We start from the raw sequence: 23,905 nt of genomic DNA, 5'->3' as shown, positions 1-23,905 counted from the left end.
AGCGCTCGTTTGCAACACAAAGATAGGAATAATACAACTTAAGAATCATTATCAGAATAAAAATGCTTTCCTACAGATACTCTTTTATGCAAGTTATCAATATCCTAAATAATGGAAGAAAATACATACACGCAAAATTAATCATCACAATACATAAAACAAGGATCACCGCCCAGATTAACTGTGAATCTAATATTGAGCCTACAATGAATCACAAACATATGAGTGCTATAAGATATTCATCCGACTCGTCTCCAGAAAAGTCACTAGGATAGGCAAGATTCGCCGTGAAAACATTTCTACCACTCGTCGTATAAATTCAAGCACTCATAGACATTAATTTAATAATATCTATAAACCTGGGGATGAACATGAAAGTGGTAACGTGAATAACTTACAATCGCCATGAAAACGTCCATTTGTTGTTTGTTAATCGATGATCAAATATATCAATGCCATGTTTTTTTTTATATGTTATTGACTTAATTTACCGAATACTAAAGCGCTAATGTTACCCGTGTTTGTCTATTTGTTGTATTATTTATTCAACTGGAATATGTGATCTTCTACAAACAATGACATTCAATTTGGTAGAAAAACAAACTGAATCAACATCAAACAATTGTTATTCAACACATGGCCAGAAATGCTGTCTCAGGGGTAGACACAATTAATTGCAACATCTCGTGTTTGAAAATCGAAATAAGAAACATATCGCTAATAGACATGCTATCAGATATGTTTTATTTGTGTATTTTGTAATCTCATATCAACATATAACTACTGCTTTGACTAACAAAAACTAACATTTTCATTTGAGTCGTGTTATTAGAAAACTGGGCGTAATGAATGTGCGTAAAGTGTCGTCCCAGATTAGCCTGTGCAGTCCGCACATACTAATCAGGGACGACACTTTCCGCTTATATGACAAGTTTTGTTTAAATGAAGTCTCTTCTTAGCAAAAATCCAATTTAGGCGGAAAGTGTCGTCTCTGATTAGCACGTGCGAACTGCACAAGCTTATCTGGGACGACACTTAACGCACATGCATTAAGCCAAGTTTTGTCAGAACGCTGCTCATTTACTATGTTTAGGTGTGCAGTTCAACATGATATCGTTACTAATTGAAGCATAGCGCCGAGGTCTCTTGTCCGTAAATGTTACAACATTGGATGAAGAAGTTCTACGACGGCGCCACGGACAAAAATACAAACTCACAAATGTTTGGCGGAACTTTGTACTCATAGAGCAATAGAGAACGAAATTAATCGAATTGTTTACCAGTGCCATAATGTCCATAACGTCGCCTAATGGTTGATACACTGTATCGAAAAAATTGTATATGCAAGCGCTGCATACAATTAACACACCTTGTGGAAGTTCCGTTAATATGAATAACGTTATCACAGCTATTAACATTTTCGTTGTACGGGAATGCTCTGACAATCGCATGCTACTGTTCCCCGATATATGCAGTACCTTTCTTCGGTTGAAAACTTTTACATGAATGTTGTACACCAGCAAACCGCCAAAAATTGACATAAGCAGACACGGTACTAACTTAGCGATCATTGCATACATCCATACGTTAATTAGCACAGTGGTCTCCGTTCCTGGTCGCCCCACTTTGAGATCCGTAAGATTGTATAAAGTTATGTTACCTTTTTGGGTCTCTAGAAGTCCGTTGCTGAGGTAATTTGGAATCAGAACAATTGCAGATGAAATGTAAACTATTATAATTACGATCCTGGTTTGTTGGATCCTTTTTTATTCGCAATCCGTTCGTTTTTGTTGGGTTCGTTATGTGGATGTATCTTATTATTGCCAATGTGACGCACATCCATATTGATATCGTGTGCGTGGTTGACGTTATATTGATATGGAACAACAAAAATGACATCCATGCGTGGCTGTTGCGTTCTTGAAGCTGGTCACCGCGATTGGGAAACTGACAGTAGAAGTGAAGGGCAAAGGGAATGTACGACACCATGGTGAGAATGTCAGAGACGGCGAGCCACGTTAGTATTTGGTTCACAGGAGTCGCCATTTGCTTCCGCGTCAGAACTGAAAGACAAATATAACTCGGTTAGTTGTTTGCGTGCTTAAGTTGATGACAAATAATCAAGTAGCTAGTACCTAGCTGAACAGTATATATGTCTGGAACAAAAGTATATCCGTGCCGTGATGAACATTTATCCAATGACACGAATGCCTTTATTAAGTCATGGTTATGTGGTTCCTAGTTAACAATAAAATATATCATAAGTCTGTACTACAAGAATATAATATTTGAAACAATTTTATTTTACAAAACCAAAGGACTGCAACTGAATATATATAATCATCAAGGGAAATTAAGTCATATACTATGATTAAGATACCCAATGAAAACCTGCAAACTGTTGGCTAGGTGAGAGGAAACTTACTATATTAGAATATGGAACAGTGATACATGATTAAACTAATTAAACAAGAAATGCACATTATCATACCACCACATTGATATCTGCTTGATATCCTGTTGCCTGATATCTTTTTTTATATCACGGTCAACAGGAAGTTCATATATCAGTCATGTGTGGAGGCTACTAAGACTTAAGTACAATGTTTTGTTTTATTGTAAAACTGAATCAGATTTATCAAAACAAACAATTTGATACCAATATGTATTACATTTAATCCACAAACAACAGCAAAAACAGAAAAAAGGTATTTTACAAATTTTAAGAATGAATAAGTACATGCTGATGACGTCATGTAACAAACGGACTACTTTTTTTGACACGCTTTCATATGCAAACATCAAAGGTCAAAGGTTATGTCAAAAGTTCAGCACTTTATATAAACAGACCAAACAAATAAAGCAAACAATAAAAAAGCAGTAAAAATAGTAAAAAATAAAATAGTAACACACTTCACAATAAAACCCAATGTAATATGCATTTAATAATAAACTAATTTTAAATCATAAATTATTATTAAGATTACATTTGTCGTCTTTTACAATTTGCCAATTTTGCCACATGAATTGTGATTGATAAGGCTCGTTAAAAGCTAATTTCTTTTGAAAATAAGGACTTAAACATAAAAAACATAAATAAATACAATAAATAAACATTACCATGTCAGACTTTGTGGATTGAGGTAAGTTTGGCATTGTTTGGGACGGTTTAATGGAGGAAGTTGTTATGCCTGAGGAAGACTTTGTCAATCAGTTTGGAATAAATCCGTGTGTGTTTAATGAACCATTTGATGAAATCACGAATGCAAATGTCAATTTAAATAAAAGTTATTTAGAACCCTTTACTGAAACAAAATAAAAAACTGAGAACAGTGAAAACATATCAGACGCCATAGAAATAACAACCGAAGATGTACAAAAATTAATTGAAGCCGAAGATAACAAAAACACTATCCGGAAAACACTGGCAGGTGTCAGTCGATTTCAAAAATATCTTGCCAAGAAAGGCGAAACGAAGGCAATCCACAATTTATCAGTCGACCATCTAGATTAATATCTTGCCACATATCTGCTCTCCATTCGCAAGAATGATGATGATGAATACGAGCCTGTCACATTGCGTAGAATCGTTGGAAGCATTGACGGAAACTTCAAAGAGCAAAGTACCGATACTCTATCTTCCGGAGCAGTGGTCAAGATTTTCCCTCACTCGTGACAGCCTGAAAGCAAAGCAGAAAAATCAATAAAAAAACAAGGAAAATGTATTTTTAATCACTGTTTAATCACGGCAGAAACTTGGTGAAAAAAAAATTGCCAAGATGTTGAAAACTATGGCAATCGAGGCCGGTTTTGAAAAAACAAAACAAATAAGTAATCATTCTGGTAGAAAACACCTTGTTCAAAAACTAAGGGATTCCAATATCGCACCCACCGAAATAATGCAAATAACAGGACACAAAAACGTACAGTCAATAACCAATTGTAGTGAAATTTCCGAACAAACACAAAAAAGATGTTCAAACCTTTTGGCAACATTTTCTACTGCAACTCCATCTGTTTCATGCACTTCTGTCAACACATCCGAAATGAACATTTCTCTGTACAACCACCCGGCAGTTTCACAAGCACAGTTTCTTGGTCAAAATCCAATAAATGACATGTTCTTTGGAGCTGTACTTAACGTGCAGAACCTCAATATCTACGAACAACCACCACAGTAAACCAAACACGCAGTATATATTCCAAATTCTAATAAAAACATCATTCAATTCTTTACACTTGTTGACACACTGCGAAGACGTGAGCGACTGCACTGGCCTTGACATGTTACAACGGTTATCAAGTTTTGCCTTTAAAATGTGAAATATATGCTTTCATTTTGTGTAATAAAGTTTTGCTGCTTAAAGATTTGTTGCAGAATTAAAGAAGAAAGAGAAAGAAACAGCGTTATTAAATTACATTAAATGGCGCTACTTTTCGTGTTGAGGAACAATGCTATTTTTTAGAAAGATTCATACGCGATAAACGAATGCAGCGGCTCCAGGGCGTAGCGATTATTTTTCATTATTTCTTGAAAAACGGGGTTAATGGTGTCAGCGGTATGATAAACAGAAAAAACAGGTTACTGCCTGATCGTTTTGTAATATGCAAGCCTCGCCGTTCTTTATTCTAAGCCTCGCCTGATATATTACAAAACGATCATGCAGTAACCTGTTATTATCTATATGTGAGCAATATTAATGAATTAACGTCTGACAAATATCACAATTATAAGAAATAATATAAATTAAATTATATACAATGATTATAATTCGTATTTAAAACACAAGCCTGAGTATTGGATAGAAATTAATATTATACAATCAGAATGTAGGGAATGTAGGGACCTTACGATTTAAGCAAGAATGAACATTTATATACTTTTCCCATGCTTTTGAAATTATATAGTATTGGTCTTAAGGCAAACTATTTCTACCTGAAATATTGAAGAGGTTCGTTACAATCCCAAACGTGCACACACACAAGCTGACGTAACCATGGGCATCGGCGTAAATCTTATTGAACTGCATAAGGCGACTTCGCGTGGTAACGTTTAAAGCCCCGTCGTCAATGTCTGTGAGATTCATTGCGACGTCTGGCCGGGAACAGTACTGGAATGCAAAAGAGGAAGACGATGAGTTCTGTGTCTGTTTCATTCAAGCACCCAATTAAAAACATTACTGAACTCCTTTCAATAATTATAAGAACCTTGCTATTAAAAATAATGTGTTAAATGTAACTGTTTTAAAACAGTAAATATTGCTTAAATCAGTCAAGTATATCAGTCAATAAAGGCGATTAACAAATTCGATAGAGTAAATTTTACAAATTTCAGCATGCGTTATAAACTTGATTAAAACAGTGGTTGTCGGTTTCATACATTACAAGGGCATGCCGAGTATCACACACTTTAAGTCCTTGTTAAATCGAAATGTAAAACGCAATCGAAGTCTAATTAACACTATTATAATTCAAATTATTTACTAATAAATATCAATACATCTTAAATCTTGACTTCTTTAGAGTCATCGAACAATATAACAAAACAGATGTAAAAGTATAAATTCAATTTATCGCATAAGTTTTACTATAAATACAAATGAATTACTCATCACAAAAATATGTCAATATAACAATGTTAACGTAAAACGAATAAAGCAAATGGTTAACTCTTGGCTTAATAGAGCATAGCTCAATATTAATTTAACCCTTCTGTACATAAAATTATTAATAGTTTTTATTTGATTGATTTTTTTCTGTTTTGTGTTTACTTCGTGCCCAAATGTAATGTTATAAAATGTGCATTATCGTATACTATTCAGAGTCATCCAATATCCAGTATTGCGAAAATGATTTTAAATATTACCTTGTTACAATGCCTTATTTAATTAGTTTGTGTATGCTTTAAGTAGTTTATATAATACACATTTGCTCACAAATTGAAAAAATAAACATTTAATTTGATTGTATGTGTTATGATAAAAATGTACCATATGCTATTAAGATATTGTTAAATTTGCAGTTACAATCCAAGAAAAGCGAAATCAAGAGTTTCAATTCGCAAAATTCCATAAAGAAAACAAACGTGTTTAGTACACAGCTTAACGCAAACAAGTGCATATCAATGACATTTATTTCATGTTATTTTGTTGACAAATAAAGGCCTTGTGCTATATTTTATAAATAAGCTAGTAACTCATAATAGTTGTGTTTCAAATGCACAAGCTTTAATTTTAACTTGCATGAATACAAGCAAAAGTTTTATCCAACCGCTCAGTCAGTTATTAAATACAGAATATACATGATACGAACACTCTTAAAAGAGCAGTGGTTAGTTTTGACGGAATGATTAAAATAAAATTTATTAAAATATAATAGTAAAAGATTTAACGATACACATTTCCCAAATAAAATTTTCCGCAAACGCAACTCAACGCACGAAAACACAAAGCACATTCTTTACAAATAAACAACATGCGATTCCATACAATACCTATCCAGTAACATTCCTATCCACACAGAGTTCGTTTGGTCATTAACCAGGTGGTATTGGAATGGTGTTCGCAGTCGCGTTTACTGACAGGAATCTGATTTTATTTCCAATAATAATCTTGACAGAGATTGATGTAGATCGAAACGCAGATGTCGTAAAGGCAAGGGCAGACTATCGGTGAACAAGGAAACTTTCCACAATAATGCTACATTATCAGGTCAAACAAGAAAGTGCACAAAACATATGTTTTAACGCATGACCGAAAATATACAGGCAACACATATGCTCACATTATTCAAATTAGTATTTTACTTTCGTTTGGTTTATATTCGGATCATGAAGGAGCAGTGTTACCTAAGAAACATCCTACACATTTAGGTATTGACTGAGGATCTATTTTCTCTACTTTCCGTAATAATAAGTGGCTATACAATTAGAAAGCGTTTGAACAGTTAAGGACTTTACCGGAAAAAAATGCCGAGTATCTGTAACCATCTCGCTGCACAGAAAACGGTAATGGTTGTTGGATATACCTTCCCTTGCTTAGTACTCTATAGAACGAACCCATTCAACGATATTATTAAAGAGCCTCACGATCAATTAAATTTAATCGTTGGTCGTACAACTAAAATTAAGAAATTCAACCTAAATATGGACGATTAAGCAACATTGAAGACGACCATGGGATAAGTAAACGCATGGCATGATTATGCATCCATATTTGTATAGAAAACAAAATTATTGTATTGCTGCATTGAACAGACATCTAATAACACCATTCAATTGTGGCAAACTTCTAAACGTACTTTAATGTATATGTTAACGTCACGGTCAAAGCCGAGCAAAGTCACAAGTTGTCTTACATTAATGCCATTTGAATATGTCGAGTCGAGCTGCAATTATTCGAAAGAGTAAACAAAACATAACAAAACAATACTTTACTATTTGCATTGAAGATGTTTGATAAAAAGAACATGTGGCATATGATATGATTTGAAATTCAAACGAATTCTGATTTCATGGTGATATAACATTATATCGGGTTTGTTGTTCTGACGGTAAAGCATCTTATCGAAGGGATGCGCAATTAATTGGAGGTGAACAGTCATAGCCTGTTACAAATTATTCATAACATTTAGTCGATATAAGGATGACGGGACTTCTGTACGGAAGACAATCGTTCAACAAAGCTTTACTTTCGCGCAACAAAACGCGTTTGTTAAATAACCAATAATAATAATAATCTGTGATTATTTACCCGAGTTTGATTGAATATAATTCAATAAAGGGAGAAGTAAATTGCAAGCATATGACGGGATACACCAGTAAGCAGGATATGCCAATAGTTTAAGAAATGTCGAGTTGCGCATGCGGCTGTCTTAGAAGTCGAAAATACAAGCACAGCTTTGAAACAAAATTGGACTTTCCGAATATGTATTTCGATTTAATTTTAATTAGCTATTAATGTTCACTATCTATGACTGCATTACACTTAACAATAATTGCGCATTGATATTTGTTCGTTCGTTTTTTATAAGTCACGAAGCTAAGAGGCTATCACTTTTGGAGCCAGTGGGAACTCTATCATTGTATCGCTCAAATTGTAATAATGTCCCCACTTCACGTATTTTGCGACACTTATGAAAATAATAACACTTAAAAGCACGTAAACGATCATCATTATATTATATAAAGAACTAGATTTCCGTCTACGCGGTTTTCGTTCTAAACAACAACCTAATACTTACTCTTAAGAAATCTCATCCCTGTTGTGTTGGGATGGAATACTTTTACAAATGTTTATATCGCATAATTTATTCAGTAAGTCAACTTTAATACTGTGTTGTTGTTGTTGTTATTGTTTTAGTGCATGTTTGCTGTGCTTTAAATATATCCATTAGGGTATTCAATCAATTTTTAGGCACATACAATTGTTTACTGTTTTATGCACCTCCACCTTTATGTCTTAATTATTATTATACTGACTCTCGATTTTATGTAACCGTGCACACGTAGATCATATCGGTTCAGATCCTATGTGTTCCGCCTTTTTTATATTAAATAAACCCACGCAGGCAGCATTCGTTTATCTTTGAGTAAATACGCAATTATATTCACAAATCAATAGTTCGACTTAAACGTACTCCTTTGCACATTAACATTGTACCAAGCAACATGAAATCAAACACAAACGATCGGGAAAATAACAACAATTTGGTTGTTAGACAGGGTGTAGGTTCTAACAACACTTATGTTGTAAGTAATTGTGAAGGTTATGCACGCTGCAGTTAGATATCATAAAATGAGTATTTTCCGTGTGATTAATACCTCACTTTAATATTATGTCAATTTTTTTAATCGAATTTATTTTTAAACAAATCGTCACATTTTCCAAATAAAAAAGCAAATTATTTTGCAAAATTGTCACCAAATCCAGAACAAATTTTAATGTTATGTTCTAACACTAGCAAAACTGGTAAAAATTTCGTAACCTTAATTACTCAGGATTCGAATTAATATAACCATGTATAAGATAGCTTGTGCAAATACTAATACTCTAAACAGATCCGATAAAATGGTGATATTGAGATTTGTTTTGCTTTAAAAGGTTACGGGACTTTTTACGTTTTGGTAAATTGACAAAATGTTTAAAAAATTGTTCCAGATTCGCAAATGTTCGTTTTAGTTATGATATTTGGGAGGAAACAGTAATACTGGACATTTACCATGCTCTAAAGTAGCTATTATATGCATCTTTTGAGATTTAAAAAACCTGAACATTAAACAGCGTTGCAACGCGAAATGATTGAATAATTTGGAGAGTTCTGTTGTTGTCGTTATATTTTGTGAAACAACGAGGATTGGTTTCATAAAGTAAAAAATACATCAAACATGGTATGAGCACGGATGGCAAAGTCGTCTAAGTGGTTGACTTTTATTCAAGGACTCCATGGTTCAGTGGTTCGAGGCCTGTTGAGGGTTACTTCTTTAAATTGTATTCATGTTTTTTTCTTGAGATTTTTAGATCCAATGTTGACATTGATCAATATAAAGCAAGTAATGTCAAACTTCAATACATGCAAAATCTGTGAAAAGTTCCCTCTAAATCCCCTATCGTAAAGTTAAATTATTTAATAAATAGTATATACAATAATTATTCGAAATATTATTGCTTGGATTGTAAACACACAATTTTAACCAACTATTGACACTCTTAAAATAATTCTTTCAAGACAAAGGATGAATAATATGCTTCGACCAAATATTACGTATCGGATGTATACAATAAAGGCATGTCATACACGAACTGTTTTATTTATACAAAAACGGTGTTTTATATTAACTAAAGTACAAACTCATAAATACCCCATGAATATCATCAGAGTGTCTGTCTCTAAACTTTAATTGAAATGTGGGTTATGTGATTGATGCATTTTTCTTGAGATATAATAATATTATTGTTTTATTAGATTTGTTCATAATATAAATTGACATCACACAGCGAGATGTATGTGCTATTTGATGATAAATTGCTTGCCAAAGGGATTATCCGAATGTACTTTTTTCACGACTCGTTCGCAGAAGTGCGCTGTTTTACATTCGACTTGTTTAATATAGTATTACTTATCAAAAAGGAATAGTTTAGACGCGTTGTTATGCATGATCAAGTTATCATCCACCAATGGCCATATGTTATTCGTCAAGGCTCTGCGTGATGTTTGTAGATGTACCTATTTTTAGTGACAAGATCATTTCCCGTGTTCATATATTATTAAAACAATGTAACACAATTCACATATTGATTTTGTATGAGCACTGTTAACCTCGGCACAACTTTTTACATTAGTGAAGCTAACTTGCGTTATTAACTTTTGCTTAAATGGGACGTGCAGCTGATAGAGGAAACGACATTGAGGGTTCCAATTATAGTGGTTACGATACATGAAATGCTACCGCGCTCATTTGTTTAACAAATTTAATGTTATTAGCATCTGACTTAATAAAATCCTTGACAATAATTGCGATGCTTAATTTTAATAATGCAAAAACAGTTAATGTGCTCATAAACCAATGGGAATATATGTGTCGTTATACTATAAATACTACTTGTATAAATGAAAAGTAGACATTGCACTGTGTGTTTTGTTTTTTCGCAGGAGAAAGGGGCATGGCGCATTACTTTGGAAAAAGGGCATTTTAACGCGCAGTTTAGGTAAAAAAGGGCAAAAACGTTCCGTGAATAAGTGGATTTGAGAGAAACATATACACATTCAAATATAATCAAGCACATTTAATGGTAATTGGTGTATTTAACTTACTTCAATGAATATTAGTTCATTTACCTTGCTATGTCTCCATGTATTGATTTAGGTTGCATGCTGTTGACGTAAACTGAACAGAATGACAAACGTAATAAAGCAATGTGTGCATATGAATCTGATTCTCCACACAGATCCACTAACATATATATAAAACCATGTTTGTCTTGTCCCATTTTCTAACGATAATCTTGTCTGAAGTTTTGCCAGTAAAATGAGTATATTGAACGCTAACAATTTGCAAACACTCGTTTCCGTGGCATACATCAACTGAACAGATTTTCTAATAAATATGTTGTTGTTGTGTTTAACGTTTAATGCATCGTTCGGTATCAAATTCATTTCATTAATCCCTTCTAAATAGGTGATCTCCATCGTTAATTCGCTCGTTATTTGCCATTTTTGCCGAGAGTCACAATTTATTTGCTGTATTGTCCGCCATCTTGTTAAAATGATAAGCGACAGGTGAGCAAAGCAACGTCAACTCGTACAATATGTCCGCCTTATACCCGATTCGCATTTTGTTTAATTAGAAAACGTTACAGTAATTCTGTCAATAATTAATTATCTAAATCTAAAATAAATGTTATAATATTACTGTATTATGCATGAAATGCACATTTTCCACGAGGAATCTTTGAAAAGGGCATCGTGGCATTAAATGACTTTGAAAGGGGCAGCGTGGCGCTACAAAAAAGGGCATGGCGCAGCGCCACGCTGAAACGGCATGGGAAAAACACTAGCACAATGTTCTAACGTAGCATTAATAATAAATGCAAAATAAATACATGTTAAAAAAGTTAACATGTCTTCAAATTAACATATTGACACAATCATCAACATATAATAAAACTATGCTATATTTATGTTTTCTAGTGTATATTTACTTTAAAAAAAACAATAACTTATCAAGCAAGCTTTTGTGTAAAACATAGACACAAAGTCAATATTATTTTATGCTAAAACAAAAATCACAGCACTGATAATTAAAAGCGGGTCACAATTACCACGTTTGATCTCCGGGTTTCGACATGACAGAGTAATCCAGTAACAGGAAGAGGGGCTGTAAAAAGCAAGCGTTAAATTTGTCGCTTGCCTAGTCTCTTCAATTGTTTACGGACTCCGAGAATTGTTAATCAGAATGTGGCCTGCCATTGATAAAGTTGATATACGACATTCAAAACGACGCTCGGTACGAATCTCTTAAATTTTAAATGACCAGAAATTGAGACAGATAGCGACATTTTAACATTTAATCGTCTCATTTTCGAGATTATATTTTTCCAGGAAACGTTAAATCGCGTTTTAAGTGAACTTCTATCAATAATATGGCAAGTTTAGATCCTGTACGGTTTCACTAAATTGAAGATTGAGTTATGATAAGTAATTAATAGCCATTTTAAAACTTACATCTTATTTTTTAATAATTAATTTTGAATACTGGTTGCATGTGTCATCATTGTATATATATATATATATATATATATATATATATATATATATATATATCAACCATCTTTTAACACAGTTACTCATGTAGTCAAAATGATTAATAAAAAAACACTTTAGTTTCGGTCATTAAATTACTCCAAGTCCGATGTAAAAATACATTTTCATTTGAATCATCAAATCAACAGTATATTCTTAGAGGTATTACCATTAATGGATTTGATTAAAATCTGAGAAATGCAAAAAGGTGGAATAACTAAGCGTTTGCTCTGTCAACTTGTCGATATCATCTTCACATTAACGCAAATGATATAGTTAAACGGGGAAAGCGCTGAATGATCACCATGGTCTTGAAAGTAAGACTGTTTTTATGTGACACTTTTCATGTTGCAATCGTTTTCGATTTTCAAATAATTGTTTCAGCGTAAACTCTCGCTTGTGGGGATTTATTTTGTGGAAACAGATTAATTGTGATTCTATTTATGTATATGCCATAGCCCCATACGTTTTAATCAGACTAATAATAACTTCAACCTGAATTCAGCTAGTTAATAACATTTAATTAATTTTATAAAATGTAAGCACAACTCTATAGTGCAATATTTGTATCCGAATTATTTGATGTAGAGAGATGAAGAAAGATTATTTAATTACAGCCCAAAACAACACGACGATTGCTGTATTCTCTAAAATACTTAATATATGTTTACATTTTCATGTTATCAAATCAAATTGCTTGTTATAAAATGCATTGCAGTTTGAACATTGAATATACATACAATATATATATAATTTGTTTTGTTTTCCTTGCGTTATAGTATGCATAATTATGTTTGTGTCAAATCATTCGAAAAAAAATGTTCCACCGTATGTAATCTTCGAAATGAATAGCGGCTTAAGAAAAGCGGTTTACGTTAAGATACTTTCAATTATTTGTTGGGCTTACATGGACAATAAACTGCGATATTACATTGCAATTAGCTTTATTGAACAATTGTTTTGTATGATTCTCATACGATTGCCATTTTATCAGAAAACAAAAAAGATTTTGTAATTGTTTAAATGCTCCGTCTTAAAAGCACTATCAGCAAATGTATTTTTACTAATAAACTGATTTTGTCTTCCCTTTCATTGTAAGCTCCTTGCATGTCTTTTTCATTAAAGTAACATAAAATATGTTTTATGTCAACTAGTGTAATTTACGAATACATCCGTACACGTTTGATGTCTCGAACAACAGCCATTACTATTTGCTGCAACTCCCGTAATATAAAATAACTACAGCGAACAAAATACTTAGTTTTTAAATACTTACGCATTATTACTCAATAGTTTAGTTACGTAGGGCATTACAGTAGTTGAACCTAAGCGTAGTTTAATAATATATCAATAATATACTAGATCGACTTACCAAACTTTGAAGTTTAAAACGCGTGATTTTCACGTAAATGATTTAATGCCAGGTCAGACGGAATAACGAATATGTAACGGGGATAAAACCGGAATAAATATGCAGATTTTGGTTATCCGGTGATAAAATTTACCTGCTCTGCCGCTCAAGATTTTCGCAATCGGTGTGTGAAGCGTAGGAAAAACACAATGACCGTATACGTACCGATAATGTAACGGGAAAAAATGTACGTTTAACGGATATATACCGGATAATTAACGCTCGGCTAAAGGATATTACCGTGCAAGAAACAGACTACTACCGGGTAAAACGACAGCGTAACGCACAGGTTACGGACGAAACGTTCTCCCAACGTGATAGAAACGGAAAAGTACCAAACACCAACGTACAAAAAACGGTTAAGGTCTCCGTTCTCAGCTGCTGCCTTCAGGTCAGACTCGTTCCATAACTGCGCATCGGATGCAGCACCACGGCCTCCAATGTCAGCCCAGACGAACTTGTAGTCAGAATCCAGAGATAGCAAGACATCGCAGAAGTACTTCTTGTGGTTAAAAACGTAGAACCGGATCTTGGTGGATATTTGCAGGCAATATGTATGCCATCAATAGCACCAAGAGTATGGGGGAAATTCCATCTATCCCTGAAGCCGCCCGCTATACGCGTCAAATTGGCAGCTATTGTTGGCAACGACATCACCTCGTCAGCATACTCATCTGTGACTGCTCGACAAACCTGACGTGTAAAAGATAACTGTATGATAAGCTAGCTTGGATTATAAGTGTTTGACAGTGTATATCTTCCATGTCTTTTAGCTAGTGGATGATAAGGTAAAAATATACTACTTGATAAACAGTGCTTATAACTGTGTGCATTTCAAGATATGCACAAAATACAGTACTTATGGTAATATACAATTTAGGAGGTTAGTTTTGTAGTACGCGCACTCATCTATTTGCCTTGTATCCTATACAAATAACTAAACACAATGCAATTGATAAAAAATGATGATGGAAGTAGACATTAAAATATAATAATATATTAAAATGACTAACAGAAGCCTTATTTAATTAATGTTAACACTATATTAAATAAACGGTACTTACTTCTGGCACGAGAAGAGAAATAGTGTTGTCAGGTACTTTCCAGCCGAATCGCCTATCACTATACCTTGAACCAGACACAAGATACCGCAGCGAAATTGCTAGCTTCATCCCTGGTTCAATGGAAGTCTGTAGTTATTGCGCTTTTTTCGTTATCCTGCGGGACACTCGTGCGAGAATCTCATCAAACATATCGAGTGGCATTCTAATGAAGTTGATGAATGCGCGTTGGTCCTCTCGTCGTTGTTCGACCATAATTGGTCATACAAACTAAAGGGGCGCCTTCGCTCGGGGCCCAGCCCAGCCCTGATCCACGATTTGTGTTGCCTCCGTCTCCTTGCTCTCTGTTGAGCTTGGCGTTTCATGACCAGATTAGCATTCAAATGCCAATCTGGGCCTGCACGAGGGTTGCTTGACACTCTAATTGAATGCGAGCGCGACACTCCAATGCACATGTCGTTTTCACAAAGCGTACCAAAATGAAATGGTACTTCGATCCACAGGCCAATTACGGTTAAATGTATTTCAACAGTATTGTTCCGCTACACTTCTCTCACTTTTTTATACGTTACCTGTCCGTTATTATCTGTTGAACATGCGTTTGGTGTCCGGAACGGTGCGGTTTATCCGGTGCAAGTCTTGTATTAGTCCGGTAGCCGTCCGCTGGTGGACCAGGACAACCGGACATTAGCGGACATAAACCGGATAAGTACAGGAGGTGAAACGAACGATTTCCGAACAAACCGTAAACTAACGTATAAAGAACGCATATCAAACGTAGGTCTCTGTCCGTTTCATCCGGTTGAACATTGTGAACATGCTCAACACTTCCCAACGGACGGAACGGATGTCACAGGGCATCGCTGACACATGGAGCGGATTTACCGGATATGAAACGGAATTGAACGGATAAGAACGAACACGAACGAACACCAACGGATAAAATGATTGTATGTCCGTTTCTCGTCCGTTACCTCGGTGTGACCGGGCCTTATATGTATTTTAGATATACACGCCCATAGTCCATGCAGAAAATAAGGTTCTACAAAACCCAACTGAATTTATACTCAAGAGTGTTCCTATATTTTTAACATATCTGACAGTTATTGAGGTGATAAGCCATTTAGAGCTATACCAGAAATAGCAAGATGATATCCAATCATGAGCCGCATTACAGCATCTTGATCTGCCATTAAACAACCACAGAACATGTTTTGATGATTAGTGTTTGATCTCATTAGAGGTAGAGGTAAAGTAGGTCTAATAGTGACATGTCTACTGAATTGCGTTCGGAATTGCGAGATCATTTTTGGGGAAAAAAACAAATAAAGTTAACTTAAACAACCGAATGTAGAGTTTTAATCAATATGTGTAACAACTGTACACACAGGTTCGTTTACAATTTAAAACTAAACGCTAAACGAACAAAAAGAACTGTAAACATGAGCAATAGATTGGAGATTATCAACGTCAACGCTCAAACGTTGCCAATGTCAACGTTACGGGTATAAATGTATAGACATAAGTTAGTTGCGATGTTCGTATACAAGAATAATGGTACGCTATGAAAGTAGTACACTGAATGTTATGGAATAAAAACAATTAAGCACAATTATTAAATAATGATTCGGCTTTTAATGTTCATGTTATTAACTATACTCTAATGAAACAATTAGACACCTACATATCCTCTTAATTCTTGATGTAGAACTCAAATAAATAAACAACGAAATTCAGTAAAGTTTCATATTGTTTAAAAACATTAAGTTTCCATAACTAAATATTGACTATATGCATACGTATGTTTATTATTCTATTTCCAGTTATGCATAGATACCCCATTAGTATCCACTTGTTTGAGACTTGTATCTACATTAGACTTCATTGCGGTGCACGTTGTATGTTCGGAAATATTGACCTTCCTGAATATTCATAGAGCTGACGAAAGCTGATAGAGAGGCTATTAAACGAAAATGAGATTTTGCAGTCGTTATAAATATCTGTCGAGATAACTTACTTTCATTCGACAAATGATGTTTGTATCCAAGTTTGATGCAAAAAGCTCGCAATTCTAGGATTTTGTGAAAAGAAAACAAATTACTGCTGTCAGAAAGCAGCAGTTGTATTTAAAAATTGATAAAGAATTTTTAATACTTAGACACAATTCTTTACTCTCATGTCAATGACAAAATAGCGATAACATGCACATAAACATACTCATACTTTTTATTGTTGTTTGTTTTTATACTTTGTTTTGCACTCTGTCACATTGCATAGAAGTTGTTTACTTGCCTTAAATAAAGAGCCTTTTAAATGATGATTACACTTATTTTCTTCTGATGTTATTGTACGTTCACTTTGTATTTGTTAAACAAACCTGAACTTATGTATTAAATTGATTTAAGTGACGACATAAGAAACGATACATTTCTAGTTGTTATTTTCGGAAGGGTTTTAACATTTCAATTGTGTAATCCATATCATTATTATTTAAAGATGTCTACCGGATTATGGTATAAATACATTTTCGTCATTAGCTTTCCAAACAATAAAACATTAAAATGGAAAGTTTAAACACAATGGGTAAGCATACATTACTATATCGAAATTGAAAACTGTAAACTGTAAACAGGTGCTCGTATAATCTACATCGATTTTTCAGTTGAATCATGTCTTTAAGAGTTTCATCATTGTGGACATTGAAATGTCAAAGACATACAATCCTCGATTGTTCTCAATAAAATAATAACACAGGCAAAAGCAAACGTCGGGCCGCTGCTATCGCTTGCCCGCAAGTAGTTTAAGGAGAGATTACACTGATTTTTTTGTGTTTTGCCGTTCACCGCCTTGAATGACCTACATTTTATACCATTCAGACTATGAATGGAACGCATACTTAAATATTTACACATGGTACTTAAATGCCGGATAAATGTTAAATGGATTTATGTATTGTTGAATAATTCTTAGTAACAAAACGTGTTTGCACATTAATCTATGCAATTACTCAAGACAAAATGCAAGGAGTAGTTTGAAGCCTCTAACGGGAAACGCCACTCTAGTAAGGCGTTTCAAGAACTTAGGTAACGAAAGCCATAAAAAGCCTGGCGTTTGAGTGGTATGTTCATACGCTAAGCAATCACGTTTCGCGTCAACGTTTATTGTTAAGGCAAATTATGAAAGGATGAACATGAGAGAAACCAAACAGCAGATTAAGCATTCACTTATTTAGGATTCAGGTAGATGAATTTATACTATATATATTCTGAATAATCTGGTCAAATTTCTAGTTAAGCTGTGAGCTGTTAACTTGATCAGATAACACATACTTGTTTTAACATGTAGTACAGTATACATCGATACTAAACCTTCTAGTGAATGATCAAAGTGAAATTCCACAACAAGTCTTCACAGAATTAAACATAGATCACATCTAGCATATAAGTCTACACACCTAAATTAACAACAACGAAATATATACGAAAACAGCCATACATAACACGCCGTCAAACGTCACCTTTACTCATTCTGTCATTGTTTTATAACGTGTGTATGAAAGATTCATGCACATAATCTGAAAAATGTTCCTTTAAGAAACAACACAATTTTGAAAAAAATATATAATGTCAGACGGAGTGATCCCCGAGGTATGCTTCTATAATGATTAAATATAATGTCACATTAGGTTTAAAGACATTTTTAGGAAATCCCTTATCTTAAATGGGATTTTATCACATGCTCTTAATAAAGGACCTTACGTGCGTATCGTGTGATCCATCAAAATTAAATATCTTATACTTATATAATATTGCATATTAATCGGGTTCGTTCATAACGTTTCACTTTTATCTTTATGAATAACATATGTATGGGGAACGTGGGAAATTACAAATACAATGCCGAATACATATAATTTTTTCGTTTGAATGAGTCCAAGCAGATTAAATCACACATGCTATTGTTCTTCGTTGATACTCATAGAGTTCATGCAAAAAGATGCACAACAAACAAACAAGGAAGTTTGTCGATTTGTTATTGCACAAAAAGTAGTATTTTGGTCTGTAGAAAAATGCATCTGGCTCGATTTTGTGTTATGTTTGTTACGATATTGTTAATAGCCAAACATGTGGTAATAGAAAAAGGAAGAAACCCAGAATTAAAAAACAGAAATAAATAGATAAAAGCTATGGAATATTATGTATATTTATCGATGCAAATACCGATGCTTATCGTAATTTAAAATCAAACGTCCCTAAACCCGTATCAGAAAGATTAGCATCACAACAATCGTTTTCCTATATTATTGTGTACCGCACACAGTTCATTATCAGTTTTTCTCTTTTTAGCAGTAACTGAACATTTATATTTTGATTGACTTATACAATTTCATATCGATTGATATGACATAATCTAAACAATAAGTGTCTTTCTAAAACATGTGATACATTGGTTTGACATGAGTTGTCATTGTATACACTTAATTATTCAACTTTTCCTGTTCATTCGATAGTAACATCGCCAAAGAGTATATGGAAAGCACAATTACTGAAACGCAAAATATTTGTATCAACATTCAATAATTGAATTAGTTTCCATTTTTAACGATAGCGAACAAACGTTTCGGATATTTACTTATCAGTGGTAAGTCATTTCGTACAATATATACTGAGTACACGAATAACTAACAGGGCTTTGTGACAGTCGTCAGTATAAATCTTAAATAAATGCCATCGACTTAAAACAGGATAATAAAAAAAACATGCATATATTTGAAGTAAGAGCCAATATGGTTAAACGCGTAACTGGGGAGTCCAAGAGGCTTCAGCATTGTGATTATTTCTTATTTGATTAATATATCATCTGATGATAAGCTCACACTGCGCACTAATGACATTTATAGCCATTACCCACAATAAAACACTAGCAATAAAACTGCGCCGAACAATATAATATCAATACCATGCAATGAGACTGACGCCTGCATATGCTTATCGTATTATTCAATACTGTATTGGATCCTTGAAAGATAACACTTCATAAGATAAACGTCAACGAACAAACTCGTGGTATTCTGTCCGTCGGGCACTCTGTTTATGGACGTTTATTAATGTCTGTGTTTCTTACACGCACTTTATTGCAAGGTTCAAGGTTGGTAATTCTTTGCAAAATATACGCCTTTGATTGTCGTTAGTTTTTTTTCTATGGAAATTTAACACGTTTTTTATTCAGGTTTTTTTCAGCAACACTGTATGGTTTTGTTATTAAGAAGCCTCCAAATATGTTATAAAATGTTTCTCGTTAAACGTATTTTACATATATATGAAATTTTGACTTAAGGGATCTGATTTTGTACTTCCTTTTGTTTCGTTCGTACACAAGTGGTTAATATAAATACATGGTTTTGTGCATTATACACTTTTTGGCCTCAAACTTAAATCATTAAATTGAAATTTATTTAATCATGAAAATACATTATGAATCTAGAGGGTAACAATAAACAAACAAGATATCGTAGAATCATACCTACAAATCGAAGCTCCGCCCTAGTAATTACCAGAACATGTACTTAAACGAGTTAATTGTATTTGAATAGTATATGTTTTTTATGTTAACGTTTATTTCAGTTCATTATTGATCAAGGTTTTGTTTGCTATGTAGAAAGTAATTTCACGTTTTTACACACACTTTAAGAAAACGGATCGAACAAAATAGTGTTTATTGTAAGTTGTTTGTAATGATTGTTACGAATTGCACACAACACAAGAACTATTATTAAAATGCGTAATGGTATAAAGTCATTTGAGAAATATACGTTAAAAGCGTATACGAAACATTATATTATTTGAAAGAATAATACACCGCACGAACCACCTTTTCAATATAAAAAATCACTTTGATCATACATGCTGTTGGGCAGCGAATAAAGACATTATTTTATGTTTTTATGACACGTACACGCTTTAAATCACATATGCATATTACACACTCATATAAAACAATATAATATGTACCATTTATTTTAGTCTAGAATGAGTCTGGAATTGATTCATAAAACATGTATCTGCACGTATAAGATGCAAACATACTCAAGAGCAGCAAGAAAAATACACGAGTTTGTTAATTACAAAGCAACAATATCATATCGCATTTGATGTTTAACGTACGTTGCATTTGTGCTAATTCCAAAGGTCTTGAACGGACCACACAATTAAAATCGTTACAGTATCACAAATGCATGTAAAACATTTTACTTATATATGTAATGTTAACGTAGCCTGTTCTATATTTATATATATAGCGGTATTATTTTAAACGTTATAACAGACCAATGCTATGCTTTGCATTGAATTTCTCAGGTGCTTGCTCCAGTTTTATTCATTGATTTTGTGTTGGTCACGTACCTACACGTATGCTTATTGGTTTGTTGGTTTCAATACATGACTCAATGGATGAAAATATATAAATCTTCTGTGATGCAAATGGAAGTTTCGTATTTGTGGCCCCAATATAATACTTTTTTACTACTGATACTGTATTGTATGTATCGTCTTGCATTTTATAGGCACATGTACCAAACACACAAGTTTGGTGTAATCTGATTTGTTTAAACTTATAATGATTCGGTTGTTTTACTAGTCCTGTAAATTGCATAAAACGCTTCTGATATAGAATATGGTAGAGCTTTAATAGGTGATTGTTAAATGATGATAATTATGGATCCCTTCCACTAAGATTAGTTTTTACATCAGTATGTGTTAATCATTTGGTTTGCGCCAGTTGTCAACGTACGTTTTATGATTTTAATGTTTCTGGTTGTTAAGTTTTCAGTTCAGATTAAAACAATTTTACCATTCTCAATAATCAATACATTTAATATGATTTAGCTTGTTAAAGATCGCATTCACTTATATTTGGGTTCTGGACATTAACAACTATAGCATAATCAACATCAAGACAATAATAAAGGTTACAGTATGAAGTGTAAACAATTCGTGACGCTCCCTAACGCACAACTTATTTAGTGACATAAATACATCTATCCAAGCAAATCCTTTCTTACTTAATTAACATTCGTGGGTGAAATAATAAGGCACACTTCGAATTGTTTAGTTTAACTTGAGATACCAATTACTTGGATTTGATCAAATGTTGTCTTGTTTCTTGATCAAGACACTGAAGACGATAGGTATGGCAAAAGTCCGTATGTTTAAGTATACAGTCCATTCCTGTCAGGTGAGATTCTGGAGCGTTCATTCAAATGCTTTCAATCAGTTTAGCGAACGATCATTAAAACTCGAGTAAGGCATCATGAATCACAAACGAGTTCACTTTCGTGAATATTTGTATGTGCAATATTTCTACTTTTATGTTAAGACAGTTTTTTCGATATTGATCCTTGGATCCCAGTTTTTAGAATATTCATAACCTCGACTTTTCGAAGAAAAATGAGAGCTATACTACTCGCCCCTGGTCGGCGTCGGCGTTGGAAGTTTTTTATAAAGTCAAATTTACTTTTTTAAATTAATTTCAACTTTAACTTTAACACTATCAATGATAATTAACTTAAACTTAAAATACTAATTTATGGCAACAAGACCATTGTGTAGGTCAAGGTGCATAACTCGGTCAGCATTATTTTAAGAGTAATGACCCTTTTTAACTTAGAATTTCGGGTTTAAACTTTTAATAACTTTAATACTAAGAATACTATCAAAGATAATAACTTCAAAGTTATGCCCCTTTTTAACTTAGAATTTGTCATTAAATTTCTAAAATTTTAACACTATCAAATATATTGAACACAAACTTGGAAAGCTTCTTTATGGCAACAAGACAATTGTGAAGGTCAAGGTGCAATGCTCTTTCGAAAAAATGTAACTCTGACTGGCAATTTGACATAATTATGGCCCCTTTTAAACAAAAATGAAAATTGTGTTTAGTGTAGTGCTAAGGTCTACTTTATTCCTAAAGTTTCAAAGCTAATGCTTTTTTAATTGCAACACTTAGTAACTATCAAAAGGATACTGTGGAGGCAAAGTTATGTAACTCTGACTGGCATTATGACAGAATTATGACCCTTTTATGACTTAGGAACTGAATATTTGACTAAATTGTGTGTTTATATCCACTTTACTTTTAAAGTATTAAGATTATTGCTTTCAAACTGCAAATACTGTCTTACTTTTATAAGGGTACTGTACCTGGCAAGTTGAATTTGACATTGACCTTTGAATAACCTTGACTCTCAAGGTCAAAATTACATTGCGGCTGCCTGCATTACGTTTATAAGTATATGATTAATTACTTGCCTAGTATGCATGTCATTGCTGTCTTAACATGCATTTGAGTTTTGTTTGAACTTTACAATTGGCATGGCTTTCTTTCTAAGTCTTTGGGAAGTGGGTCTTAGTTTTTTGAAGTTAAATCTTATTTTTGATCAGTTGTAAAAAGCCTTTAAAGAGTCATCCGTGTCGTAAACCATTTTGGAAGGGAAATAAATACACAAACCAGTTATGAGGGGAAACCAGAATGTAGTTGCCAAAAATAAGGAAAAGCCTCCAATTTTATTTCCAAAGAAATACATAAATATAAAGAAAATAAGAAATGATGAAAGCTGCTTGTATGCTTTATTATGTATTTCGCTGACCTACTCACATGCCCATTTAAGGGTACTAGACTACATGTTTTTATATCTTACACAGTGTAGCTTTGGCTTATTTTAGGGCCGAATTTTAAATGGCAAAAAGTAAATATTTTTCCCAAATGAAAGCAAAATATTCCCAATACAAAAGTCATATTTTAAAATCTTGATTTTGCAAGCCCGGAATGGCCCGGTGTTTTCCGCGTTATCCGGCTTTTAAATGTGGTTGATACGTAATCCGGCTTTAAAACATGTTCGTCATTGTGGCGAAATTCCAGGTAAGTCAAGCATTTGGTGCTTACATTTTAATGTGTATACAAAATAAACATGTCTAAAGTTTATTTTAACCTAACTTCATTTTTTATTTACTGTTATTAATGCAAATAGCCTAATGCTGCCTTTCTTGACACTCATTTTGCTTCAATATCAGGCATTTATTAAGCTATCGAGACTGAGAAAAGTCGAGTATGCTGTCCTACCGAAAGCTCTTGT

The 23,905-nt window shown here is 33.5% G+C and overlaps 1 pseudogene; it reads right to left on the bottom strand.

Moving 5' to 3' along the window:
* Nucleotides 1-1,076: 1,076 nt before the first annotated feature.
* On the bottom strand, nt 1,077-14,883 carry LOC127831584 (G-protein coupled receptor dmsr-1-like; annotated as a pseudogene).
* Nucleotides 14,884-23,905: the final 9,022 nt, after the last annotated feature.

Source organism: Dreissena polymorpha, chromosome 5 (assembly GCF_020536995.1).
Source record: "Dreissena polymorpha isolate Duluth1 chromosome 5, UMN_Dpol_1.0, whole genome shotgun sequence".
Taxonomy (NCBI): Eukaryota; Metazoa; Mollusca; class Bivalvia; order Myida; family Dreissenidae; genus Dreissena; species Dreissena polymorpha.
This window is presented reverse-complemented; position numbering and strand designations above follow the sequence as displayed.